At 41.2% G+C, this 17,479-nt stretch overlaps 1 non-coding gene across 1 annotated transcript; it reads left to right on the plus strand.

Moving 5' to 3' along the window:
* The first annotated feature begins 1,068 nt into the window (after positions 1-1,068).
* On the plus strand, positions 1,069-1,198 carry LOC132654972 (small nucleolar RNA SNORA17). Its single transcript, XR_009592572.1, has one exon. It is a non-coding gene; the product is annotated as a small nucleolar RNA SNORA17 (small nucleolar RNA).
* Positions 1,199-17,479: the final 16,281 nt, after the last annotated feature.

A 17,479-nucleotide genomic window follows, 5' to 3' on the forward strand; every position in this document is an offset into this window, starting at 1 on the left:
GAAGACAAGGGTCTGGTCGTTCTTTTTGCTGAGTGAAGTTCATTGCTTGCTCGCTTTTTTTCTATCTGTCCTCACAGATAGGGTCACATTCCTCCATTCTCTGGAAAGGTACTAAGAGGCTTTAGCTTAACCTGGACCTAAAACTCAAAACTATAAGCTTTAGAAGACATACAGGTTACAAAGTTAGTGTAACCCTTTCACAGCCTATTCACATCTTGGGGGGTTAGGAAGCAAAAATCTCTGGCTAAAGTAGTTCCAGGTTGCAAGTACAAGAGCTTGCTTTCCTAAGTGTACTCCTTCCAAGTATTGCCACCAGGTCGTGTTCCAACACATGGCCCCATAGGCGATATTTCCACCTAACAGAACAATCTCTCAGGAAAACTTCATTACAGTGTACTGCTCCAGAGGTGGATTCAGAGCACCATACGTTTTATACTCTGAGGGTTAGGAAAAGTCAAATGAGTAAAGCACACAATCACAAGGACAAGCCGCCCAAGGCAGAAAAGCTACACAAAGTAAAACCATGCTTTTCCATAGAGGCATAGAAAGAAATAAAAATAGCCCGTTGTAGTGAATAATCTGAGGTAAACTCAGTCCTATCCACTATGCTTGGGAGAAACATGAAAACATATTCCAGGAACAATTCCGTGTTTTGTAGAAACTGAGGCCACAAGGCTCTTGTCTTATTTTCTTAGCATTTCTCACAAGCCCTCAGAATTCTCCTCACATGGTTACACTTGTGGGCCACTCTCCTTTCCCATTTATTCTTTAAATGCAGGGTATCGAGAGTGGATTTGATTTGAGATGTTGTAGATAAACCTAATTGACATTTGATGCATGAGTAGCCTACAAACAAGCAAATTATAAACATAATTCATAACATTAGAACAGGGATCCAAACTAAGTCCAGTACTGTTTGTTACATTAGCATTCTGATCAGGAAAATACAGAGAATAGCTTTAAAAGAAACCCACATGAGTAGTAGTTCTGGTACCTTGTAGAACATAAGCCAATATTTGCCTTTAATAGGAATGTAAATGTTACGGTGTCCTATGAGAAGGGGAAATCTTTTCCCCGGAGGCATTGCACGTGTAGCTGCTGTGACACATGTGTGTCAGTGGTGGCAGAGAGAAGCGAGTCTGCATCTACACTCAGTGTTCTGACCTGGGAGCAGCTGAATGATTAGTAGCTTAACACTCCCTGACCAAAACAAACAAACAAACAAACAAACAAACAAAAACAAACCCCTGAGACGAGTGTGGCTGGTAAGCTGGGCCCAAAGGCGTAAGAGTGGGGACGTCAGTGGGTGATGGGCTTAGATACCTCTTAGCCCAGATCCAGATTCGAGTTGGCCCACCCCAACATCTAACCCATCAGTCAGCTGTTGCAGTGCATGAAGGGCTCTGTCCTACAGATCCAAAACGACAGAATCTCCATGACACAGGGAAACATCAGGATATCCTAGAGGAGTCTCAGTGAGGTTTCAGTATTGCTAGAGTAGCAGAAGCCAGAGGCCCCAGACCAGACCCATGAGTCATTGCAAAGAACATTTGCAGGCAAAGAAGTGTAGACAAAACAGAACACTGTGGGACACAACTACAGCTTCCATAATGAGATTTATTTTTCTCTGATGGGGGAGCGTGTTGCAATGGTGGAGGGCAGGAAAGAGAGGAAGGAGAGATGAGTGGGATTTGGGTGCATAATGTGAAATTCACAAAGAACCAATAGAAAGTTTGTTTTAAATGTTGAAAATCGTGTTTCATGGATAGCAAGGTGGCTCAGTGAGTAAAGACACTCGCCACCAAGCCTGACAATGTGAATGTGATCTTTGAGACCCATGTGGTAGAAGACAGAACTGATTCTCACAAGTTCCCCACTAACCTCCATAGGGGTTTTGTCACATACGCATTCTATTCCATATACATACATACATGAATATATACTTACATATATACAACGTATAATAATTAATAAGCAAATATAACAAAAATTTAAACTGTATTTCAACACACATCTATTGAACCTGCAGCAGTAAATTTGAATACTTAATGTCCTTGGGGCCGGAAGTATACAGGTAGAGCCCTTGCCTAGCATGCAAGAGGCCCTGGATTCACAAACTACAAGTTGAAGCAAAGGAAAATGAAGAACATAAGCCCAATAACACTCACAACAGACGCACAAGTCAAAGCAGCTAGCATTGCCAGAAAGAGATTCTCAGGTGGCATGGGGCTCTGTATGTTTTTTAGAATAAGTTCTCCCTTGGTGCACAAGGCCTTAATTTGGCAGGTGGGCAGACTTGACTTCTGATGATAGGGTCAATATCTCCTTTTGCCTTTTAGCTGCAAGTTTGCTATCTTTCTGGTGAATTCCAGTGTCTCCTCACCCTCTGCCATCATACTTGATGGCCTGGGGCTGGAGGAGCTGAAGAGGAATCCACAATGTTCCAGTGGATCCATCTGCCATGACAGATGCATGCCCCTTCCCAATTTTCTTCTAACTTAAGGCAAGTTAATGCATCAGCTTGCTTATTTCCTTCCGTAAAAACGGAAGGCTAGAGTGTGCAAGAATGTGAATCTATTGCTGGAAATAATCCTACAACACAAGCAGAATCTGAAACTCTATTTAAGGTTTTTATATAAATTTGAAACTATGAATTAACCATAATAGATGAATCAAAACAGCTAGTACCAATTGTTGGGATGAGGAAAAAGAAGCACTAATAGATTAATGTATATCTGGACCATTACCTCCTATTTTAGTAGATGAGCTATCAATAAAGTAAATATCTGTCTGTGTAATCAAAGAGAGTTGGACAATTTTTATAATCACAAATTTGGTTCATGTAAGAGAATATCATAAACAACAGAGCCAACATACCAGACCCAGGATGGTCTGCAGAGACCAATACTCCAACTAAGCACCGTACATGGAGAGGTTGTAGACTGTCCCTATCATCCCTTCTCCCCTCCCCCTGCCCCGTTCAAAGGAAGCCCATTGGCTGCTCAGTTTTTTAAGTAGGTTCCCTAGTAAGGGGTACAGGGGCTGCCTTTGACATGAATTCAGTGGCCTGCTCTTTGATCACCTACCCCTGGGAGGTGTAGCCTTACCAGGCCACAGAGGAAGATGATGCAGCCAGCCTTGATGAGACCTGATAAGCTAGGGTCAGATAGAAGGGGAGGAGGTCCTCGCCTATCAGGGGACTAGGGAAAGGGCATAGGGGGAGATGTGGAGGGAGGGTGGGAATGGGAAGAGACAAGGGAGGGGGCTGCAGCAGGGATACAAAGTGAATAAATTGTAATAAATAAATATATGCGGGAGCCCACCGGCACAGTTGAACAGTTCTTGAGTGGGGAGTGAGGATTGAAAGAAAATAAAAAACCAACACACTACACATGGGATCTGTTAGAGAAGGCTGCCAGTAGAAACTGTCACTCTGGTTTATTCTGCAGTCCCTTTTTATAGTCAGAGCAAAGCACCTCAATACAATGAAGGGGTTCATGGAGAAGTCAAATTTGTTTACCTCAACCACCTGTCTGCGTAATCCTCACACAAACAAAAGCAAGTGAACTTGGTAAAACATCCTGCCTATCCCTGCCTCCAGGTGAAGGCCAGGGTGAAAAAATGTTTTTCCCTGAGAGCTCAATAACAAAGCAGCCTGACAAATAAGTGGCTCTCCACAAATATATAAATAAAATTAAATTAAACAAACAAACAAACAAACAATAAATAAGAGAACCTCATAGCTTACCAGATGGATAATGCTTTCCCATTGTTCCAAGTAATCTGCAATTGAAATTTGGAAATCTATACAGTTCTGTAGTGCTCTTAAGAACTGATTGTTAATTAGGGTAATATAATGCAGCAAGGATCATATAATTGTTAACATTGGGTGTTCTCCCCCCCGATTTATTAAGTGAGCAAGAAGAATAAGATAAGCAATTACTATTTTATGGCCCTTAAGGTGTAAATAAATAATTCAAATGGTTCATCCTCTTGTGCTATGATCCCCGTAGGAGACAATTTAGTGGGAAAAATAAGTCAGTTTAAATGCAGTGAAGACTCTGCTTGATACACAAATGCCTCTTTTAGCCTGGATTCAAATTACTGTAATTCTTTTCTTGCACCTCAAGATAATATGTGAGGGACTGTCCAGCGTCATCTCTTCTAGAGTTTTAAATAGACTGGTTAGCTCTTTGGCGATATCAAGCACAGGTCCTGAGGAATTAAGAAACAAATTTATTTTCACTGTTCTGCCCTGGCTTGCCTAGATTATAAAGTTAGCTTTTTCATAGGTTCTCTCATAAGTTTTCAGCAAAAAGTGGAGAGTCTTAAAGATTACATTGATTATCAAGTTCTTCTCCCCATGCTTCAGGGTCATCTGCAGACAATGGAGAACACATATCTAAAGGAGGAACTGTCACCAGCATTATTGATGACACTGTTTTTACTTTTGATTTTGCCTGACCAGGAAAAAAAAAATCTTCTTTCTGTCCTCTTTTACCAATTTTAAGATTTGATAATCCACTTATAGCCATTCAAGGAATTAGCCATCTCTTCCTCATGATTAATACATTCTTTATCTCCCTTAAGAATTTTGATAAGTCTGAATTAGTACCCAAGTGGCCCCAAATTGAATGGGGATATTTTCCTTTGTTTATATGCCTTTTCAATATTCTTTTAGACTCTGTACCATACGTCTTCATCTAAAGTTTTTTCTTTTGGAAATCAGAGATTATAATTATAAACAACAAATGCTGGTGAGGATGTGAAGAAAGGGAACCTTGTTCAGTATTGTTAGGATTGCAAACTGGTGCAGCCAGAAATCAGAGTGGGGAATTATAAAGGACCTAAAATAAATTGACTATGGCTCAGCTATACTACTCCTAGGCATATGTCCAAAGGACTCAACATTCTACTCTACAGATACTTGCTCAGCCATGTTCATTGCTGCTCTATTCACAATAGCTAAGAAAGGGAATCAATACAAATTTCCTTCAACTGATGAATAGATAATGAAACAATAAATACTGTACAAATACACAATGGAAGTATTTGGCTGTAAAGAAAGATGAATTTATATAAATTGCAGATAAATGGATGTAACTAGGCAACCCATAACCAGAAGGACAAACGCTGCAGTCTTTCTAATATGCGGTCTTTAGTTCCAAATACTCAGCTGTGAGCATATAACCTGGAATCACTGCAGAAACAAGGAAAGTGGAGTCCAAACAATGAAGTCTATTGCCGCTGTCTCTGGTTATCTGGCAGAAGTTGAAGGTCAGTCCATAATGCTGGAGACACCACACTCTTTAGACACAGGGTGTGGAGGCTTCTAGTTGAATCTGGCTGGAAACCCTCCTGCCTGAGCACGAGCTTTCGTAGAACCAGAAGGTGCAATGCAAGCTGCCAAGGAGGGAAAGCGATCAATAGCGGAACACAGCTGAAGCCTGGGAACAGCAATCAGCTCTGGCTGCTGGTGACTGAACATCCTAACTATCGGATTAAGGCCCATTTATCTGCTTTGTTGATTCACCCATTTTCTCTGTTGCTTCCTCTGTGTGTGCATGCACATGTGTGTGCATTTTAGGGAGAAGGGGTGAAGAGTGAGGACAGTGGCACATTATGGTTTCTATTGCTATGATGAAACACAATGACCAAAGCACTCGGGGAGGAAAGGATTTGTTCGGATTAAGCTACCACATCACAGCACATCATCAAAGGAAGTGAAGACAGCATGGGAGTCTGGAGGCAGGAGCTGATGCAGAGGCCATAGAGGGGTGCTGCTTGTTGGTTTGCTCCCATGGCTTTGCTCAGCATGCTTATTTCTAGAACCCAGGATCACCAGCCCAGGAATAGCACCACCCATCGTTGGAGGAGGGGCTGTGCCCCCTCTGCCATCAATCTCATTTCAAATGAGTTTTCTCCTTTTAGAGGACTCTAGCTTGTGTCAAGTTGACATAAAACTAGCCAGAACACACATCCTATCGTTTTGCCTTGGGGTGTCTATTAATTTCTCACTTTACTTAATTTTTTTAAGATTTATTTATTTTTTTATTTATTGTGTAAGCATGTGTGTCTGCACACCAGAAGAGGGCACCAGATCTCTTTACAGATGGTGCTGAGCCACCATGTGGTTGCTGGGAATTGAACTCAGGACCTCTGGAAGAGCAGACAGTGCTCTTAACCTCTGAGCCATCTCTCCAGCTCCTCACTTCACTTTCTGTCTCAGACAGTTCACACATATTAAACACAGGTCAAATATAGCGTAAGTGCTTTAATATTTTCTTAATCCTCCTAAGAGTGCTCAGAGTGAAGCCTTTTATTAATGCCATGCCCAGTCTGTGGATGAGAAAGCTGGATGAGGCGTGAACTTTACAAAATCACCAGCTTGTAAGAGACAGAGTAAAATTTAAATGTAGGTCTGTCTGCTACATCCATGTTCCCGGTGTTCTTACTTGAAAGGGTGACTGACCTTTAGGAAAGCATACATAGATGCTTGCTGGGACGAGGGCAGCAAACCCATGCCTGAAATGTAATGCGGGAAAGGTGAGGTGAGGCTAATAAACTCCCATTCTGGGGTTGCTTGTGAGCTCATATCCCCACGAGAGCAGCACATGCCCTACAGACAGAAGGGCACACTGTAACCCTGCTGCTCAGGGGGCAACAAGATCAGGAGATTCAATGTACAGTGCAGTATGTGTCGAAATAATGATGATCATTTTTCTGCTAAGAGACAGTTTGTGTTCTAAAAAGTAAATGAAGTACTACACAGTCAAATTAGCTTGATTTAGCCATGTTATAAACTATGTGCATTGTAGCATATCATGTTTACTCCATAAAAATATAATTTTATGCATCAATTAAAAATAAGAATAAGGCCAGATAGTGGCTACGGTGGAGGTGGCTGTGGTGGCACACGCCTTTAATTCCAGTGCTCAGGAGGCAGAGGTGGGTGGATCTCTTTGATTTAGAGGCCAGCCTGGTCTACAGAGTGAGTTCCAAGTCAGCCAGGGCTTCTCAAAGACACTTTGTCTCAGAAAATCTCAAAACTCAAAACCAACCAACCGATCAATTGATCAACTGATCCATTGATAGATAGGAAACTAGATAAATAAATGATAAATAAATAATTTGTGGCACTATGATTAATCATTGAATCAAGTGTGTAAACGCCCCCCACACGCCTGTTTCCACTCCATCAGAAAAGTGAACATAAGAGAAAGGACCAAATAGTGGATGTTTTGTATTGGGAAATGGATGTGGTTGTGCCTCTTACTGAGGAAAACTGCTAATAGAATTATCTGGGTGAAGAAGGAGGGGAAGAAGAGGATGGTGATGAAGGGAGTCAGTGCTGATCTCCCTGAGTTCTGCTGTTTTGGGAACACAAAATGAAGAACCTGTGGAAGCAGTGACTCCAGACAGAATGGCAAAGCTGGTGTGGATGTCATACTTGGGAGGGACGGGCTGTGCAGGATAACGAGGCTCCTGAGGGTGAAGCTGACCATGAATGTATCTAGTGATAAATCTGGAACAACTTGAAGGAAAACAGCGGCTGTCAGTTTCCTGCGCTGCAATGTATCGGTATGTGGCTTTCAGCCGGTTCTGGCTGGTGCAAACATCCCTTCCATGTAGTCATCCTCAGTTCTCCGCGTGTCTGGATTTCTGCTGCCACAGGTGCTCTGCAGGGACCAGAGCTGCAGCCAGCCACCAAATGCCCTTCTAACTCTGCCATTAGCCACCACAGCCTTTGAAACTCTCAAAGATAAAGAATCCTTGTGTTCCTATCAGTGGACTTGGGGAGGGGCATGCATGCAGAGGGTGGAGGAAGGGAGGGATTGGGACGGGAGGAGGGAGGGAACCACAGGGGGGATACAAAGTGAATAAAGTGTAATTAATAAAGAATGTTTTAAAAAAAAGAATCCTTGTGTTTAAATGTTTTCTTTCCCTGTATGCACCCCTGCACACCTGCAGGTTTATGCCCCAGAAAATCACTGGGAGATAGCCAGCCCTGTTGGACAATGGCTTAGAATGTTTCTCGCTCACCAAATTTGGGAAGTTTTCATACACATCAGGAGAACGGCTCCTTGCAGAGGCGTGTGCCGCTCAGGCTGCACAGAAGCTCCTCTGCTGTGGGGTCAGAGCCTCTGTGCCACGCTGGCTCTCCTGAGGGGAGGCAGTCCGCAGGCCTGCTCCCCAGCTGCCCTCTCTAAAGTCAGCTGCCTTTGTGGTGCTCTGCCTTTCTCTGCCACCCAGTCACCACTGTCCCACAGCTTGTCAGGCGGTAGTGGACTTCTGCCGTCACTGCAGTGACCACGCTCTAGCATCTTGACTCTCTAAGCTGCTAACATTTCATGTAGAGTATTTTTTTTTTTCTAAAAACAGTTTCGGCAGAGATGAAACTATTGAACAAGAACAGTGGGGCCATGCTGACTCTCTTTATAGCCTTTTTAATGAGGTTTTCCTCCTAAGTTATTTTCTGGAAATTGAAGTCCGTTCTTCCATGCCTACCCACATTCTCCAGGGCCAAATAATTTAGTAATGAACTGACCTAGACAACACACACACACTGCTTTAAATGCTTTCAATGGTTTTGTCTTCTTTAAAAAATTTCACTAAATTAAAATATTGACAGATGAATACTATGATAATATGGTGTTTGCTTCAAAATAAACCATGTTTGAGAAAAAGGAAATATGTAGAGATATAAATAAAAAAAGACTTGGATTTAATAGTTGAACTTGGCAAATGGCTTTTGAATACTTATTGTACCACTTATATACTTTTGAATATGTTAAAACAGCATCACATATTGGTTACCCAGAGAAGCATGCAATTTACTTGAACATTACCATCTTCACAATCACATCACCCAAAAGTTAGCAGACCTGAACTTTCCTCACTTGTCCTCCATGCTCCAGTTTGTCTTTAGGGAGCCATGTTGGCAAAAGCCATAGTGCTTTCAAGAAAGGTCTGCATGAAAAGCAGTCTGATGGGCTGAGAGACCACACTGCCTCCAGCTGCCTTAAGGAAGCTCTTCTTGCTGAATCCAGAAACCCAACAGAGAGCTGGAAAGGAGTGAGGGGCTAAAGAGGAGGAGAGAGGAGACATGGCATTTAGGTTCTATACTTAAGAACCCTAGAGTCAAATTTATACTCATGAAGGCTTGTGAGATTAAATTAACTGGAAAATCAATCAATTCATTAATTAATGGAAAATTCTAGTGTGTGCATTGTGAATTTTGTTTTGTTTTTCTTCAAAATACCAGCCAATGCTTGCTGAGCTGAAACACAATTTAATCCTGAGCTGCAGGTATGGTTTTGGGGTTGGTCTGCCATAGAATGTGTTATGTTTTTCCAACTCTTCTATCAAATATACAGTGAGGTAGGGATGATACCAGGAGAGATAATTTTTTTATGTAGATAAAGAGAGAGATGGATATGGCTCATTAATCAGGCAACAATTTATGAGCAAATTATGTATAGCATTGTGTTCTCCAGCTTCTGTGCACCTGGAAGGGGCGCCGAGGTAAACTGTGCAGCATTCCTCTGGGCTTTCAGTGTAAACAAATTCACATCCGTGAGAGATCTAGAAAGGGAGCAGCGTGTATAGTCACAGCACTTAAATAATAGACACAGGGTTAAATGCCATCTAGAACATGAGCACTGTATTAATCTATAGTTAATGAATTAATTACTGTACAGTTAATTAATCCCAGTTTGTAGCCAAGGGCCCGAGATGGAGTTCATTAGCAGATTATCTGCCTAGCATGTATGAAGTTATGGGTCTGATCAATAGCACCAGAAAAAAACAAAAACAAACAAACAAACAAACAAATTTCACACCAAATCAAAATAAAATCAGCTTTAGCGAACTGGGCGTGGGAGCCGGCCCTCTTGAGAGTCCAAAGGACCAAGATAGATGCAGATGGAGACCAGGGCTTACCTCTTGTGTCTCTCCAGCATCAGGAAGGATAGAGCCTGTGAGCGGCCCCCATCCCAAGGACCTGCAGCTGTTCTGCAAGGTGAAGCTGCTCAGTAGAACATATCATTAGTAGGCTCATACCTAATATTTATTGCCATGGTAATGTCAGATTTCTCTTTTCCAGCTTAAAAATATTGTTTTGCTTAAAAAAAAACAAAAAACAGTGACATCTGTGGAAAAGCCATCGTTGCTAGGGGTCCAGTGGAAAGCAATTTGCATATTGTTGGGCTAATCCAGTGACCACGCTCTGGGCGGTAACAATTTTCTGACATCTAGTGGACAATTCAGAGAATAAACCGTGGGTTTACTGAATCCTGCAGCTGGAAGGAAAAGATTTATGTTAGTAAGACAACGATTTTCCCACTAACTAAAGTTCAAATGAATGTTTCCAATAAAAATTTAAATACAAAATTATAGCATTTCACTACTCCTCTTGATAATTACTGACACTCAAAAAACATAAAGACACCCCATTTCTGAACTTTTAATGAGATGTGCGTGTGTTAGGGTAAATGTGTTTATATTTAGCTTTTAATTTTTTTTTCTTTCACATCTTGGAAGTAGTAATGTTAAGAGAAAATAGCAATGGATGTTCGTCTTCACCGCCCAACTTAAAATGTTGATTTTGCTTAAACTTGAGCATGGGAGCGTGGAAAACGAATACTGCTGCCTTGTGCTTCCATTTCTCTGATCCTGACAGTGTACACCTCCAAAGTCTGCTGGAATGACTTAATCCATTTCAGAACACTTAGCCTTCAACGTCATTGTTTTACCAACATTGTGTGATTGTGACAACTTTTACTGCTCATGTCAAAGGTATTCAGAAGTGGCCTTTCCCGTGACAGGTGCAGCTTATAAGTTCAGGAGTCACAACAGTTAATGAAAAGGGGGAGGGGCGTGAATCTGAAAGAGAGCACGGAAGGATATATGGGAAGGTGTGGTGTGAGGAAAGAGAAGGGGAAATGATGTAATCATACTCTCATCTCAAAAGTAAAATTAAAAAATTAGAAATGAAACAAAACAGCAAAACCCCAGCCAAGAGCACGGTACCATAATCCTGAGGATGCAAAGGTGGCACAGTATGTTGGTGCTAACAAACAGCTCTCTAACTGGCTTAAAGTCTGTTCAACAGGAGGGAATTGTGTCGGTACTGGAAACCCAGTGAAGTCATAGATATTTGGAGGAGAATTTACAACTATCACTTTACTAAAACAGCATAATCCCTAACTACATTCTAAAGAATTTATCTTTAGTCTTCGTGTGATGGCAGTAGAATAGGTAAACACTCCATTCTCAAGGATGTATATTCCAGTGTGAAAAATACTGAGAAACAGGACTGTAGGAGGGACCAATTTTGGGAGTGAATAATGGAAATAACAGGGAGCTGTTGAGGCTAGATTGGTCCATGATGCGATTAAGAAGCATCAGGGAAGGAGTATGTGTGGGAAGTGAAGACGAGTGTGTTTTACACCATTGCAGATGAGTACTCTCCTCCAGAAGTAGAGGAAGAAGCCACAGTAAACTTCCCTATGCCTTCATGCCTGTGTTTGCATCAGGTGTATATGGAATAGAGGTTAGATGATGGTTTCATATACACAAGATAATTAGCAGAGAATATAAAGTATTACTTTCCCTCAGGGTCAGAAAAAAAGCTATCACTTCGCTTTTAAATTTGGAAATCAGAGTATCTGTCAAATTTGATATTATTGTCCCTACAAAATGACAGCAGCTTTACTTTGGCAGTTAGAGACGTGCTTATTATGAGGGATAACAAATTTTGTGAGAAACCCAAGAATTAATGTAAAAGTGTCGGTATGTATGTGCTTTATTTCTTGCATTCTCGAGATTTCTGGACTTGGGTTTCTCGTCTTCTAAGGTTTCATGTTGAACTCACTGTTGAAATATTTGGCAGCAGAAATGCTGAGAAGGTAATGACTTCTTAAAGTAATGAGCCACCTCTTTCTGGAATTCAATCCAAAGCAATTATGTGAATAACATGAATGTAGGTGGCCATTAAGAACAGCAGGATGGGAGACAAGGGAGTGTCAAGAACAGGAGATGCCAACAGCGGAGGAATGGGAGGAAGACCCTGTCAGTGAACGCTGTTCCAGTATGATAATCAAACTGAAGATGTCCACAACAGCACACACTCAGCGGTGGGTTAAGAAGCCCTATGTGTACTGTGGGGCACCCAGTAAGCACCCAGTAAGCACACTTTGCAGTTTGCTCTAGCTTGCCGTTTCTATGATAAACACCATGACTAATAGCACCTGGGAGAGGAAAGGATTGACACTTCCCACTTCCAGATCACAGTGCATCCTTGAAGGCAGGGCAGAAACTCAAGCAGGAACCAACTCAGAAACTCTGGAGGAGTGCTGCTTGCCGGCTTGCTCTCTTCTCTCTCCGCTAGCTTCCCTGTGTAGCCCAGGCCCAGCTCCTCAGGCGTGCTGCTGCCCATAGTGGGCTCTAGATGCAGTAGTGAGCCAAGGCCACAGTGCAGTTTGACGGAGGCAGTTCTTCAACAGATGCTTTTCTCTCTTTCCAAGTGACTCTAGATTGTGTCAAGTTGACAACAAAAGCTAAACAGCACAGTTTAAGATGGGTGCAATTATATTTCCAATTGTTTATAATCACAGGACACGACAAATGATTCCTGATTTGGGACAGTCTGGCTTAATCAGAAAGCTGTCCGTATGTACTAAACTTTGAGGTCCTAGAGGCATCTTCAGGTACCCATGTGACTGATGGTTGGAAAATGCATACAAATTCACATGGTCAGAAGAAACTGGTATCAAAATGGGAGGTCCTAAGTAACTTTTCGAAGTGCAGGAATGAATTTTCACATGAGTAATTTCATATACCATGATTGAAATGACTGGCCAAAGATATTCACACAATGAGGCATAGCTGTTGCCAGCACAAAGAGACCATCAATGTAGCAATAGTGCTTGTATAATGACAAGTAAGTTTCGTACTCACTGAAGTCAACTAAATATCAGACGTTTGTTAAAGTGCAAGTGTTATAAAATACAAATACACATATAATCCAGGGCCCAGTAGGGCTGACTGATATTCGAAAACTTACAATTTCCTGAAAAGTGCTAGTCAGGTTTGATGTAACTTTCCCATACTTACTTCCTTCTCCGCAGCTTTTAAGGTTTATGTTATAGTTTCCCAGTTGAACATAGAAAACTGAAACTTGATACTTCACTACATGCCACAGAGCAAGCAAGTAGAACTAGGATTCTTTTATTCCTTTATATATTTTTTGAGATTATAATCTTATTTTCCCCTTCCTATTTCTCCTCCAGTTCCTTCCACCTATCCTTCCTTACTCTTTAAATACCTCTTATTCCATTCATTGTTGTTGCATACACTTGTGTATGTACATAGTAATTCCTAAAAATAGCTCAGTCTCTATGCTGCTCATGCGTTTTCAGGCTGACCAGTTAGCGTACTCTTCACTGGGAAAGACAGTTCTCCCACTTTTAGTATTCCTTAGTTGCCCGTAGTGCTTTGTGGGGGGCTGAGGCCTCATGGACTTTCACCCACACTCTTTGGCATGTCTACTGCTGTTGTTCGGTTTGGCTCACATTATGAGGCAGCAGTGATGGTGCGACCATACGGATGTCGCTTCTAGGGTTACTAGGAGACAGTGTTTCACAGCAAGCTCCCTAATCCTCTGGTTCTTACAATCTTTCCACTTGTCATCCACAAAGATCCCAGGTCCTTAGGTTCTCACCAAGACTGGGATCCCCAAATCTTATTTTTGATTTGTTATGGTTTTCTTTAATAGTCTTCACCTTTTGAAAAGAGAAGGTTTTTTTTTTTTTTGTATTTTGTTTGTTTGTTTTTTATGGAGGATGAGGCCTACACTTATCTGTGGATATAAGGAACCACAATAATGACAAGCTTGGCACAATAACTCTAAGAGTGCAGTAGTGGCATGCATACCTTGGCAGTAACCAACAATTCCCTAATTGGACTTAAAATCTGGTCAACACACACACACAAAAGAATCATGCATAGTAATGGAAACCTAGCACTGGAAACCAATTACTCAATTCCCAAGGCTAGTGAGGCCACGTATCTTGGTGGAGAACACACAACCATCATTTTATTAAGCTAGCATAACCCTTAGCTATACTCTGAAAATTTTTTCTTATACCCACAGAACTGGGATTTTTTAAATATTATTTGCAGTTTATTCCCTTTGTATCCCAGCTGTAGCACCCTCCCTCATTCCCTCCCAATCTCACCCTCCCTCTCTCATCTCCTCCCATGCCCCTCTCCAAGTCCACTGATAGGGGAGGCCCACCTCCCCCTCCGTCTGACCCTAGCCTATCAGGTCTCATCAGGACTGGCTTCATTGTCCTCCTCTGTGGCCTGGCAAGGCTGCTCCCCCCTCAAGGGGAGGTTATCAAAGAGCCAGCCACTGAGTACATGTCAGAGACAGTCCCCGTTCCCCTTACTTGGGAACACACTTGGATAGTTATCTGCCATGGGCTACATCTGAGCAGGGAGAACTGGGATTTTAAACTCAGTTTTTCTTGCTATGAAGATGAGCTTTTAACTATTTTTATTCCTAACTGTAATAATGAACCAAGGTGGTTTAAATTTCCAAAAAATTATACAAGAAACTAAAACAAAATAAAACAAAACAAAACAAAAAAACTGATTAACTTTTGCTCAGAAGTATTAGTCAAGAATCTGCAGGAGGTATTCTGACTTTGCTTTTTATGTAAATTAGAAATTTGACAGGTAGGTGAAAGGAAGAATCTTTGGCAAAAAAACAAAATCAAAACCAACCAACCAACCAGCCAACCAACCAACCAAAAAACAAACAAACAAACAAAACCCAACAAGCCAGTTAGGGCAGAAGCACAGAAAGGAGGAATTGTGACTTGAAAAGGAGATTGCAGTAGATCACCTTGTAGATTCTTGTAGAGCTTATCTACAGGAGCGGGGGTGGGGGGGTTGGAAGAGAAAAACAAAGACAGGTAATTTTAAAAGCCTTTATTAAGTCAGTTTACATACCATAGAGTTTGCTAACTTTAAGTGTACAAATAAATTTAACTAGTTTTACAAAATGGTACAATCACCACCATGAATCAGTTGTCGTTGTCCTTTCGCTTTTCCTTGAATATGTCCATTGTCCATGGTAGCGCATGAAGACATTTCCACATCAGTGCTGTGTGCTGACCATATTCACCTCCACATTCCTGCAAATGTGTAAAAACATTGATTTTAAAATTTCTGTGTGTATATGTCTGCATGCATTTCTGCCTACCAGGTAATGCAGTGCCCATGGAGGCTAGAGAGAGTGCTGGGTTCCTTCAGGACTGGAGTTACAGCCAACTGTGAGCCACCCTGTGAACCGAAGGTGGGTCCTCTGGGAGAGTTGCCAGTGCTGTCACTGGGCCTCTCTCCAGGCCCATGAATCAGTTTAAAGTTGTTTTCTTCAACAAAGATCATTCTTGTCCACTTAAAGTGTAGGGAGGAGGATGTATCATAGTATCATAGAGACCACCAGAAGAAAACGTGAAAGAAGAAAGGTCAACAATAAACTCTGCACAGCAGTATGGAAAGAGATCAGTGGTGTATCTGCTGCTGGCATCTGGGGGGTTTCCACGAAAAACAAGGAGTGACATTTAATTGTAGATATCAAGCCTAAAACTTTATTAAGTTTTTGTTTATATGTTTTGGTTCTTTTGAATTTCATGTAATTGTGGTAGATCTTTATTATATAAGAAAAACAGTATTCAATGAAATTCAATTTTAACTAATATTTTTAAGAATGCCAATTTTCAAAACCAACACTTTTCTTTTCCTCCTACTCTCTTTGTCCACACTCCATTCATTTTCCCCAAGACCTTGAGGTGGAGCTACCAGAAAAACAGTCTTGTCAAGGATGTTGTAGACACAGCTCAATATTTAAAGGAAAACCACTGCATCTAGTATGCATCCTTCCACACATATCAAACTAAAATTTCCTTTCTGAATAAGGTAGAAATAGCATTGTGTCACTGAGCTCATTAATGTTTAATTTTGTAGACATTCACTCTTTAAGTTTCTGACCATTGCTGGAAAACACGTTACTAAAATACTCATTTCCTCTGATGCAGGCTACAGTTCTTTCAAAGCTGCTGCTGCTCTTTCCAGCCACAGATGTGTCCAGTCCTGTCACCACAGACACACGGTTTTTTCTTTAATACACCTTTGAGCCTGGTCTTTTTTCTTTCTTTCTTTTCTTTTTTGTTTAAATATATACAATTTTTATTTTTCAAACATAGGAATAAATTGAAAAAACTATTAGAGAAGATATAACTGAAGTAAATATAAGAGTTAAACGCACAGTTTTTATTTGTGCTTTTTTTCGTGGTGCTATACTTTAATAAAAATGTGAGCATATAGCACACACACTCCAGTGACCATCAAATAACATCATGGATTGTATCTAATACAGAACCAGAAGTCTGTAAAGCTACTATAGTGAGTGAGCCTGATCTTTTCATTTGTTTTTCTCCTTTCTGATTTCCAATTTTAGAAACACACTCTCTACCTCCATTATGCTAGAATTTACCTGAACCTAAAGCTAGTCAATCAGGCGAAGTCAGAATTGCTCTAATTCTAATAAGAATTTCTCTATTTCTGGATGCATTTTGGGGGAGCATTTAAGGCACGTGGATGGATTGGTGCCCCTGCAGTGGAGCTACAGCTACTGGTGAGCGACTGGACTTCCGAGTGAGGCACCCAACTCCATCCTCTGAGTAAGTAGTAGTAGTATGTGCTTTGAACTGCTGAGCCGTCCCCTCAGCCCTCACTTTCCTTGATGGCGAGGCTATATGACATGTTCTTGGTAGTTTAATGAGAGCTAAAGGTTCAATGTTTGTTGGGGGGGGAAAGCTCAGGTGGGAGAGCTCATGTCTATGCTCTCCTAAAAGTGTGGATTAGGACAAAGTTTCATAATGTTTTGTGGTATCCATTTGATTTTAATATAATTAATATCATAAAACACCAAGAATTTTAATAATTCTTCAACCTGAGAAGAAATTTGACCATTGGTATGGTTCAAATGAAGATTCTTACTGTCTTCTCTCATGGTATCTTTCTGTCATGTTGATAATATATATTTTTGTAAAATTTGGATTTAGTAACTTATGAGATCTGAGTGTACATCTTTCCTTGTGGTTTACTTTCTCAAGTCTTGATAGGGATTAGCAAAGAACTCCGAGTTTTGAGAAAGTGGTTTCCTCATTTGAAACAGGTCTCTATGTTGTCAAGCATGCCTCAGTGCTCCAGGTCAGTTCTCCTTCCCAATCCTTTCTCCTCAAGCTCACAGGAGCAGGGATTATAGTAGCTCCCATTGTACACAGCTCAGACATTTCTTTCTTCTTACTTTTAAAAAAGGTTTATTTTCTTAGATACCCTGCAGGATAGATTCTTTCAGAGGCCCTCTGTGGTAGGCTCCTGTCCTGTTCCCTGTTTTCTCCGTTTT

This window comes from Meriones unguiculatus, chromosome 6 (assembly GCF_030254825.1).
Source record: "Meriones unguiculatus strain TT.TT164.6M chromosome 6, Bangor_MerUng_6.1, whole genome shotgun sequence".
Classification (NCBI taxonomy): Eukaryota; Metazoa; Chordata; class Mammalia; order Rodentia; family Muridae; genus Meriones; species Meriones unguiculatus.